Source organism: Pungitius pungitius, chromosome 7 (genome assembly GCF_949316345.1).
Source record: "Pungitius pungitius chromosome 7, fPunPun2.1, whole genome shotgun sequence".
Lineage (NCBI taxonomy): Eukaryota > Metazoa > Chordata > Actinopteri > Perciformes > Gasterosteidae > Pungitius > Pungitius pungitius.
The window spans coordinates 18,620,121-18,630,689 of NC_084906.1; positions in this window are offsets into that span (position 1 = coordinate 18,620,121).

Below are 10,569 nucleotides of genomic sequence, written 5' to 3' on the forward strand. Positions count from 1 at the left end.
ATTTTTAATTTACTCTTTCAACAATTTCACTAATACAATTTCTTTCAGTTTTTTGCACTGAGGACACTTCCATGGCGACAAAGCTTTAAGCCCCTCCGACGATGCTGGTATTGCCGTGGCCTTGTGGGTCTGTGGGTCTGTGGGCGTCACCTGGTCCTGGAAAACAGCCACAGCAGCAGCCACCGAGGACCTTTGCAGGAGTTTAAACCGTCCAAGATGCAGTCGCGGAACTTTTCGGGGCGTTTAGTCGTGATCACAACGAAGGCCCAGTGGGGTCAGAGCAAAACCCCTCCTTTCCCTCACTCCCCTTCATCTTCACAATAAGGCAACTAGATGTTGCATCTTGAGCCGAGCCCAGGAACTCAAACGAAGAACCCCCCCCCACCCTCCCTAACCATTTTGAGCTGTTTCGCCACCAATCACCCACAGGGGGCGCTATGGATCCAGGTTTGAGCACTGGTGGCCCCATTATTACAATTTAATGGTTTATGTGAGGGAAGAGGCAATGCTCTCTCTCTGGGCTGCTCTTATCTGGTCAGACCTGCTGCAGGAGCCAGCCTGCAGTGCATTAAACAAGCCACCACCGCTATATATTTACATATATATATATGTGTGTGTGTGTATATTATATAAATAAAAGGTGGCAAAAGCACACAGGAGAAGCGTGTGCGCGCGCGCGTGCGTAATGCACGGGGTAATGAGAGTTCTTCAGTGGGATTGATTCGATCGCAGTGTATACAGTATATTGGTGAATAATTCATCCTGAGAGATTACACTCACACAACAACACGGAGGTGTAATGTTTGACTGTACATCCATGTGCAGGAAAGTGACCTGCACGTGACAATTTGTAAAACTTGTGTTTGTGTTTAAAAAAAAAACACTCACACAAAGTGTGTGTGCTTCTGTATCACATGAAAAGTTTGGTGTGTTGTTTTTTTATTGGGGGAGAGAGAGAGAGAGAGAGAGAGCGGTAGTGGATTTGGTTGGAGCACTAGAACTTTTCACCATGACATCTGCCACAAACCTCCGCTGCGCCTAAAACAAAGATTGAGTGGAATCTTTATAAAAATGGAAGATAAAAAAATCAAAATTCCGAGCACACGTTTTTTTTTCTTCTTCTTCTTCTTCTTCTTCTTCTTCTCCAGCCACGCACGTACACACGGGGAGACAGACATGTACATACAGCACGGATGCTATCCGGACTATTAAACTCCAAGCCGCCCCGACGACACGCCACTCTCTCCAAAACTAGGCGCGCGGGCACGAGCGGCCGGTTTCAAGCTGCCCCTCTCCGTGAATTGATTCTACTATTGGGCCCACACGAAGGCGCGCTCTCACGGGCGGGGGCGCGCGAGGCCAAACGGCGCGTCCGGCGCGGCTCCAAACCTCACCGAATGCCACGCGAGTGGATCCGGGAAGCCGGAAGCGACGCCCGCGAGCGTGTTCGTTTCGCCGCGTGGGAAAAACGGCTCTCTTTGAGGCCGCTTCGTGGTACCTCCCGGGTTCCGGCACCCCCCCCGCGCCGCCAAGTGGAACATTCCACAATTTATTCCAGGGAAAGACTGACAGTTTTTTGGGTCATGAAGCAGCTGTTCGAGTCAGCGGCCTGTCCCCCCTCCGCTGGAATAAGAAATTAGTCCATTTTAAAGTAAATAACTAAAGCCTCTGGCCGATAAGAAGGAATTATAGAATGGTGTGCTGGCTCAATTTGACAGAGAGAGAAACCCCAAAACAGTTAAAGACACTAAATATGATCCCTCCACCACCGCCACCTCTTCCTCCATCAAATTATTTAAGGCCTAGTTAGGCCTAGCTGTACGGAAGATTGGAGGCGATATACCGTTTATCAATTTATATATAAATATACCGTACTTACGCCCAATGTACAAAAATTAAAATTGCAAGGCTCCGACGTGTTCTCAGACCGCCTGCCAATACACACATAATAATGGGGAATAAATTTCAGTGCTTGAGGGACATTTCAAGCCTCTTGAAGGTCACGCGGAACATCTTCTGTGGGAGGTTTGATTTCTAATGGTTTAAATTGATTGCTGCGGCGGCTCTTGCTGCTGTTGAACACGTTCCAGATTTGAACGGGCTACGTTAGTTAAGTAACAATCAGGTATTGTGCCAACATGTAATTAGGTTTCATGAAGCATAATGCTGTAGTAGATTAACAAATTGTCCTGAGCAGGTTATTTTCATTTCCTGTCTGTGTGTAATATTGTGCAATACATCCTCCTTACCTTCAGTGCAGTGGAACGAATGCTGAAAGTGGTTCATAAAGTTGACTGAGACGTGTGATATTAAGTATAACTCAATCTATGACACACACCAGATAAAATTGATAGAATTATAAAATGTGAAGTCTGTGTACAGACTGACTGTGCTGCCTAAAGAACTGTGTGGCGGGGTATTGATAATCAAAAGATGACTCATTCTTAATCTCTTGACTGAAAGCACCCATTTATTCTCATTAAGCTAAAATGCAATAGACACTGCTTACATCTTAACATTTATGGGCTGAATTGCTTTGACAAAGAGGGAAGATATAAACTAAGTTGAAGTAGAGTGATCCTGCAAACGCTTCTATAAAGACACATCAACGCAATTAATAGAGATGAAAAGGAATAAACTGTTCATGTGGGAAAACCTGTCATCTGACTTTCTAAAGCATAGTGAAATATTGCCATGGGACCTTATTTCAAAGTCTGCGACGAGGGACAAACTTTTTGAAATGTTTAATTTTTCCCAAAAAGCGTTGCGTCAATTCTAAAGCTCATCCTGCGAGAGTCCAGAAAGTCGCACTTTGACGGAAACCTGCTGAGAAAACGCGTCCCAATCGTCACTAACGCGACTTTAATGCTCCCCAACGACACCTCCTGATTGAAAGTCTCCTCCCATCGCATGTGAGCGCTCTCTTAGTCTTTAACAGACGTGCAGCATATCCAAAAATCAGGTCCCATGGAGGACTCCGTGAGGGGAGGGACGCCCCTCTCTGCACGGCAAATTGATACGAATTTCAACCTTTTTAGGTTAACCCTAACCCTAATCCAGCTGGATTGAATTTACACCAAACCCCATTCACCTTTCTCACTTATTCCCTCACATCCGTCTGGTTTTAATTCAATCCGCTTCCTCTCGTCTTCGTCCACCTGATCCATTTGTCTCTCGCGTTTCTCCCTCCCTCCACGCCACTTTCCATCCGTTGGCCACACCTTCAGTCTCCTTCCTCCTCCTCCTCCTCCTCCTCCCCCTCCCCCTCCCTTCCTGCCTGCCCGGAGTTACCAGTCATCTGCCAGCATGCGTTCCTCCTCTGGTCTTAATGGAGATCACATGTTGAAGCCAGCTCTGCAACCCGACCCCGGGACGTCCACATCAAATAAAACCTGCTGTCAGCAGCGGGGCCCTGGCTCTGCCAAGGGGAGCGAAACCGTATCTGAGTCGGCCTCACCAACACGCCGTAAGGTAGAAGCCCAAAAGACCAACAGACGGACGGACGGACAGACAGACCACGCCTCTCTGGGAGACATTCCATTATTCCTTTTTTTTTGTTGTTGTTGCAAAAGTACAGTTTTTTTTTTTTGTTGGTGGAGGTGTGCGGAAACCTCCTGAGGGGTGAAACATCTCCAGCAGCCTTTTTTCCTGCAAAGACTTGCAGCTGCCAATCACTCGGGAGGGGGGGGAAAAAAAGAAAAAAAACGTCTGACTGACAAGCAATTTGTGGAACGGCATCGAAGATTCGGCCATGTGTCGCCTGATAAAATCGCCACGCGGTCCTCGCGGCGGCGGATACCCAGGCCCACAGATAATGGTGCCAAGCATGGACGCCTAAAAACTTTAAAGAGCTCAGCTGGACCGTCAAACCGCATCGTGTAAAAAGAAGGTGAAGGCAGAGGCTGATTGACACCAGTTGGATTTGGCCGTCTCGAAGTGATTCTCAACATACATTGCGGTGGCCGAGCGCTTCGCCTCCCGACCGAGCCTCAGACCTGTTCGGAATGCTTTGCAAAAAGATGTTTGATGTGATACCTGGATAAAAAAAAAAAACGAACACTGAAACCCCCCCCCCCCCCATCCCCCGTAACACGCAGCAGCTCAAATACGGGCCAGGTGCAGCTCGTTGCCATATTTGGGGATGGCTTTCGAGTCGAATCCACGCACGGCTCCGACCAAAAAAATACATGGTTTGGAAAACAGGCAGCTACACGAATACCTTTTAGATGAGACCAGAGTCCAAAGGGTCCAACAACAGAGACCGTCTATCTGCTGCTTGTTCCCAAAAAACCAGTGTACATTTATGTGATCGTTATCTGCATCAGTCGCTCCCCCCCCCCCCCCCCCCCCCGTGTGGCGTTGCAGCCCGTGGCCCGCCACCACGGCGGCGTCGCCATTTCTCAGCAGATACGACTGAGATTGAATTGCCCTTCCAGTCCCCACGTCTGAGCGGCACAGATAGAGATCCAGAGTAAGAGCCGGAAGATGGATGGGGCATCGGCGGTGATGGTACTGCTGCTGGGGGTCAGGGGGATGGGAGGGGAAGGGGGGGGGGGGGGTTGTCCTGTTGTTCGTCAAGTAGCTGAGAGATCAGATGCTATCGGGTCCGGGAGGTGTCTGCTCGGCTCGGCTCGGCTCCCGCAGCACAGCAGTTAGTTTACCTAAAGGATAAACAGTGACCCCCGCGGGTTGTAATCCACTGGCGGAGCAGGAGCTGTGTGGATTAGTGGGGGGGGGGGGGGGCTAACCGTAGCTTCTCCACTTGTTTCGCACCTCGAGAGGATCCTAATTGAGCTAAATCTCATTATTTATGGCCGGCTATGGAGACGGTAATCAGAGTGGTTGGTGTGTCTTTAAACAGATCAGTCAAGAGCTGGGCCTGCTAATGGGAGCATTTGCGCATGCGCGCGCGCACACACACACACACACACACACACACACACACACGCACAGGTTCAGTTTCCAGGTTTCTCTCATGAGATGACTTAGAGGAGGGAGGGAGGGGAAATATTCTGTGGTCATTAGAGGCTCCAGCACACTCATCATCGCTGTGTTGCACATGTGAGACCGTGTGTTTGTGCAGAAATTAGATGAAGGCTTTGTTTTGGTTTTTTTGTCACTGATGTAGACAAACCATAGCAGGAGAAATGAACTCGGCCTGTCACATGCAAATGGATAATTTAATATTTCCATAAAACAATAGTTAACGAGATATTTCCCCCCTCCTTTTATTTATTCCGATTTAATGAATTCAGCTATTGTAGATCCAGAATCTTTGTCGCAGGCACCAACGTAGACCGGCAATTTCCCTCGTTATTAAAAGGCAGGGATCGTTGATGCGAAGATAGGAAGTTTCATTGCCGGCTTATATGAGAATTATGAATGGCAACGGGGGGGGGGGGGGGGGGGGGCCAAGAGCTGACCCTTGTGTGGAGCTGCTGGGGTCTGCAGCCTCGCTGAGGCAACGGGGGGAGAGAAGCTCCAAGAGCAGTTCACCTAAATGTCACGCCCTCCAGACTGCTAATAAAAAAAAAAAAAAGAAATAAAGAACAAGGCTTACAACGAAAGCCGCGGCAAAAGAAAGAGAAATTAAGAGAGGCCCGAAAGCTGAGAGCGTGTTAATATAATTCAGACAAAAGGAGAGAAAATGATATCAGACAAAATGGCGCAGGAGAGATTTTGCAAAGATTTCAGAGATGGTCGCGATGAGGTGTTGTGGAGCAGAGAGAGAGAGAAAGAGAGAGCGAGAAAGAGCGAGAGAAAGAACAGGAGAGACGGGAGAGATCGTGGTTTGGGAGTTTAGAAACCTCTCAACCATATGCATTTCTATGTCTGCAATATACATGCAAATGGCTGCATGCATGAGCGATAGGAAAGCAAGAAGCAGAGGTCTTTCTTTTTATTTATTTTTTTACAGCCACATTGCTCAGGCCGCCTCCACCCATCAACACAAACACACAGACGACACCGGACATTCAACTCTTTATTTTAGCATTTCAGCCCCCCCTCTCCCCTCCTCCCTAGCGTTACAAATTACAAACTGAATTTAAGGTGAAGTCATATCGCGTTCACACAGAGTCGGGTTGTGTGAAAAAGGCAAGAAAAGAGAAACAAAAGAATGATTTAGAGCCAGAGAGTGAAACATTGAGACAAAAAGACACATGGATGTAGTGTATGCCCGTAGGAAGGTGGACCTGGCTTTGATTTTGGTAAACGGCGCTGACACTGACACGGAGAACCCGGGGAGGCGTAAAGCTGCAAAAAGAAGGAGAGGGTCGGCCCCGCTGGTTGAAGGGAGACCTCGTCTGGAGCAGATGTTTTACTGCAGACACATGACTGCCTCAGAGGACATTTCAATGTCCATTTTAGATCAAAGAAACTGGCGGGCAACAGGACCAATATAATGTCTCAATGTGCATATGTGCGTATGTGTGTGTGTGTGTGTGTGCGCGCAAACTCGTATTTCCACCTCCATGGGGACCAATTTGAATTTTAAACGAGTGAGGACATGTTTGTGAAGTGAAGCTTTTTTTGGCCGCTCTACACTTTCTTTAAACAACTTTTTGCAGGTTGAGGCTTTGTTTTAGGATAAAGCTAGAATCTGATTGACGTTACGGTTGGTGGTTGTGGCTAGTGTGTGTGTGTGTATGTGTGTGTGTGTGTGTGTGTGTGTCTGTGTGTGTTTGAGCACCTGTTGTTTTGTCAGTGCAGTGGACAGAAACCATTATGTGCGCACTGAGCCAATGTTTTGACACAACTTGATATGAAAGGCATTAATCTTCACACACAATGTATTGCATGTGGGTGTAAAGTAATATTTAGCTACAGTAGCGGCACGGCTGCGGGTACGGCAATGTGTGCCAGTCACATCACATCGGAAATATTCACACAACTATTGAATGGACTGTTTTCGCGGAAAATCAATGTCCCAGACTTCTAAGTCTTCTCTGCACAGCAGGTTCGTAAATCTTTGTCGTAAATCGTCACACAAAAATATATTCTCACTTTGCGTTGAAATACTTTGACACACTGTCCTCGACGCTTTCGTCCAACCAAGATGGTTTGATTTGATGCAGCTTTAACCACTCAAAGCCACCATGAACGTCATCATCCAAAGTGAATCGAATTAGCAAATTCACTGATCCGTCGAATCCCAGGACAAAGCCTTTTTACACAGATGTGTTTTAGTGGCTGATTACAGAACAGCTTTTTTTATTTGGATACATATTAGAGACAAACGACAGCTTCATTCTAACGTGATTGATTTTCCCTGTTTGTGTGGAACTATTTTTATCGGCTGACTTACAAAATCCGGATTTGGTTCTGTTACTCTGAATCTCTGCACCCATCCATTCGTAGACGAATGAAATGAAATTAGAAGAAAGACTATTCTAGAATTTGAACCTTCCAAAACAATTGAAATGTACATTGTGACTTTAGGTGATGTGATGTGACATATGCTATTAGTCCGTTCAATTTGGAAACATGAGTACTGAACGTGAACAGATTTTTGTTTCTTTTTAAGAGTCATTTCATTTCTACGCCCCTGTTAGAAAAATGTCTCCCTCGAATACAACGTGATAACCTTCTGTTCTGTCCATTTTACCGTCTCTCACACACACACACACACACACACACGCATTCAAAGAAATGTAGATTGTGGAAAAGCAGCATTTGTTGGCATGGCAACATGTGAGGGTGTACACTGTGGTGTGGCGGTGTGCGACAGAGCTCGTACAGTACGTGGAAGTGTGCGTTCGTGTGTCGCACAGCGAGCCGCGCGATCGGGAGCTTCGGAGGGTGGAGACGTGTCGGTGAACGAGAGCCACTGCACATGTTTGTCGTGAAAGAGGCACATACGTTTGTGTGTGTGTGTGTGTGTGTGTGTGTGTGACATCATGAAAAGCGTGTTCTACTGATTGTATACCCGACTTCTGTATGTGTGGTAATGGGCACATACTGTTGTCTGCACACAGTACTGCTGCAGCCGGCAGAGAGATGCCTTGTTTCTCTTTGTGTCTGTACGCCCGTGTGTGTGTGTGTGTGAGCATGCACGTGTGCTGGCGTGCGTGCAGCACATTGTGAGAGGAGCGGCAGCCTTCTCTCTCCACTTCTTTCCTGCAGTAATCAGCAAGAGTGGAGGCCTGGCCTTCTCTACCTCTCCCTGCCTGTGGTTTGTTCACATACCGTCCTAGCCGAGCGGGTAGGAATGTGTGTGTGTGTGTGTGTGTGTGTGTGTGTGTGTGTGCGTGCTTTTGTGTGTCTGCGCACGTGTGCGAGCAGTTCTACGTGTTCTCATGTGTCATAACGATTGTGTGCACAGCAATGCGTGCATCTTTGTGTGTGTGTGTGTTTGTGTGTGTGTGTGTGTGTGTGTGTGAGAGGGTGGGGCTTGAAGAGGCCCTGCGAGGGAGCAGACAGAAAACCTGAAGGTAGTTAGTGTGCCTTTTCCCCCGGCACACGTGAATTAAAACCAGCTTGTTGTGCAGTGTGCGCACGTCACATGAAGACCATGAAAGCTTCATCAAAGTGGACTCAGAGCGCTGTCATCCCAGGGAACGTGAATATCATAATGGACGAAATTAAATAACAAAAATAATCACTGATCATCATTTGACACGGGGGGGTGCAGGCCTTCTTGTGCAGTGTGCGCTGGTCTGTTGCGTTAGTTGTGTTTTCCATTTTTGTCTTTGTCCACATGACAGTGGACCAAGGCGCTGTCCTGCAGTCCGACGCGGGCAGACGGGGAGACAGAGGAACGCATTGAAACACCACTGTTTACGCTTCACCCCCCCCCCCCCCCCCCTAACCCCCTCCCCCAGACAACCTCTCCGCTGGTTCCCAGAAACTGCAACACGCACACAGTGGAAACACGCAAACATGAAACTCTTTCTGTCACACACACACACACACACACACACACACACACACACACACACACACACACACACACACACACACACACACACACACACACACACATCAAGTTCATTAATGAATTAAAGCGGCTCCTGAAACACGGCACAACGCGGGGCTCGTGTTCCACTGGCTCGCCGCGATCCCCCAGCTGATATAATCACGATGTGATGAGGGGTTGTGATGACATATGGGACAGGGAACATTTGGTGCCTCTCCAAAAATGTGTCACTGTTACAGTAACCCACTTAGCGCAATGTTATCATGACTTTGCGTGCTTAGCATGTTTGAGCCGATGTATTTATTTCGAGCGGATGAATCAAACCGCGACGGGACGCTGAGCTGCGGCTCGTTTGAGAGGGTTTTTGTATTTCCTTGTGATCATTGTTTCACAAAGTAAAATGTTTGCTCGAGCCGACTTTTTCTGGCAAATTCCATGACCTTGAAATCTCTTTCAAATTCATCTCAAACAATGTGTGTCTTTTATTTGACCATTTTTAATAGTAGTCTGTCCTGTGATTTCTGCCATTTCTCTTCCTTTTCCCCAGGCTCAGAAAGCCTTAATCCGCCGTTGCAGGTGACCAGTTTACCAGCAGCTACCACTGGTGGCGGATAGTTTTGTTCTCTGGCTTTTGCTTCTCTCTCTTTATGCCTTTTGTGGATCCCTCTCCGGTCTGTGTTTGTCATTTACGTTCAAACGTAACAACCGCACACAATCAACATACCTTATTAGTCTACCCCATAATTACAAACAAATCTGCATGCCGTCTCTGTAATGGGATAAATTTGCGGTGGGTTTCGCAGGCTGTTATTAAATTGTCCGTGTGGCAAACTCCTGAGATCTGGATACATCGCAGATTTCCACGTTTTCTCCGTCACGTTCTGGTAGCTTTGGGGAAAAAGAGTTGTTCACGGTCTCCGGTGTTTAGGGTGGGATTCAGAGATTAGCATATTGAATGAGCATCAGTGTCACATTGTCCGTGGTGTAGTTGGGATGAGAAGAGGATCACTGACTCTCCTGAACAACCCGCGTGCAACGACGACGCTGCAGAAAAGCAGCACTTCCCACTACCCGAGAGAGGGGGGGGGGGCAGGAGGTCAACAGGAATCTATATCGGTGTGAAGCGCGGCCGCAGCGTTAGACGAGAGCAAACAAAGAAAAGACAAACAAAGACACAGAAAGAATGCCAGAGCAATGACAGGAGAGTGAAGTCATTTAGAATGAAGTCGAGTTTATTTATAGCTTTCAAAAATCACAGTGCAGATGTTTTCCTAAGAGTATATTTGACACCCTGGTGGTCTCAAACGGCTATTGACCCTGTCTTCTGTCATAGATTAAAACTACTCTTGTAGTACTACGAATGTAGTGGATGAGTCAGAAGAAACTTCTGTATGGGTTCCATGTCGCATTAGTAAATCTAACCAAGTCTTTGGTCTAAACGTAACAGAGCAGTTTCGTATGCGCTACGTTAACCAACTCTAGAGAGTATGTTTTATTCTATTTAAACATGAATGGCAGTGCTGTTTTAAAGGTATCTATGACACATTATGGGAAGTCACTGGTGTCACACATGTAATCTTTCATCACAATGAATGCCTGATAACAGTAGAAATATGGCGTCCATCTTGCAAAGTAATCCAACAGAAATGTGC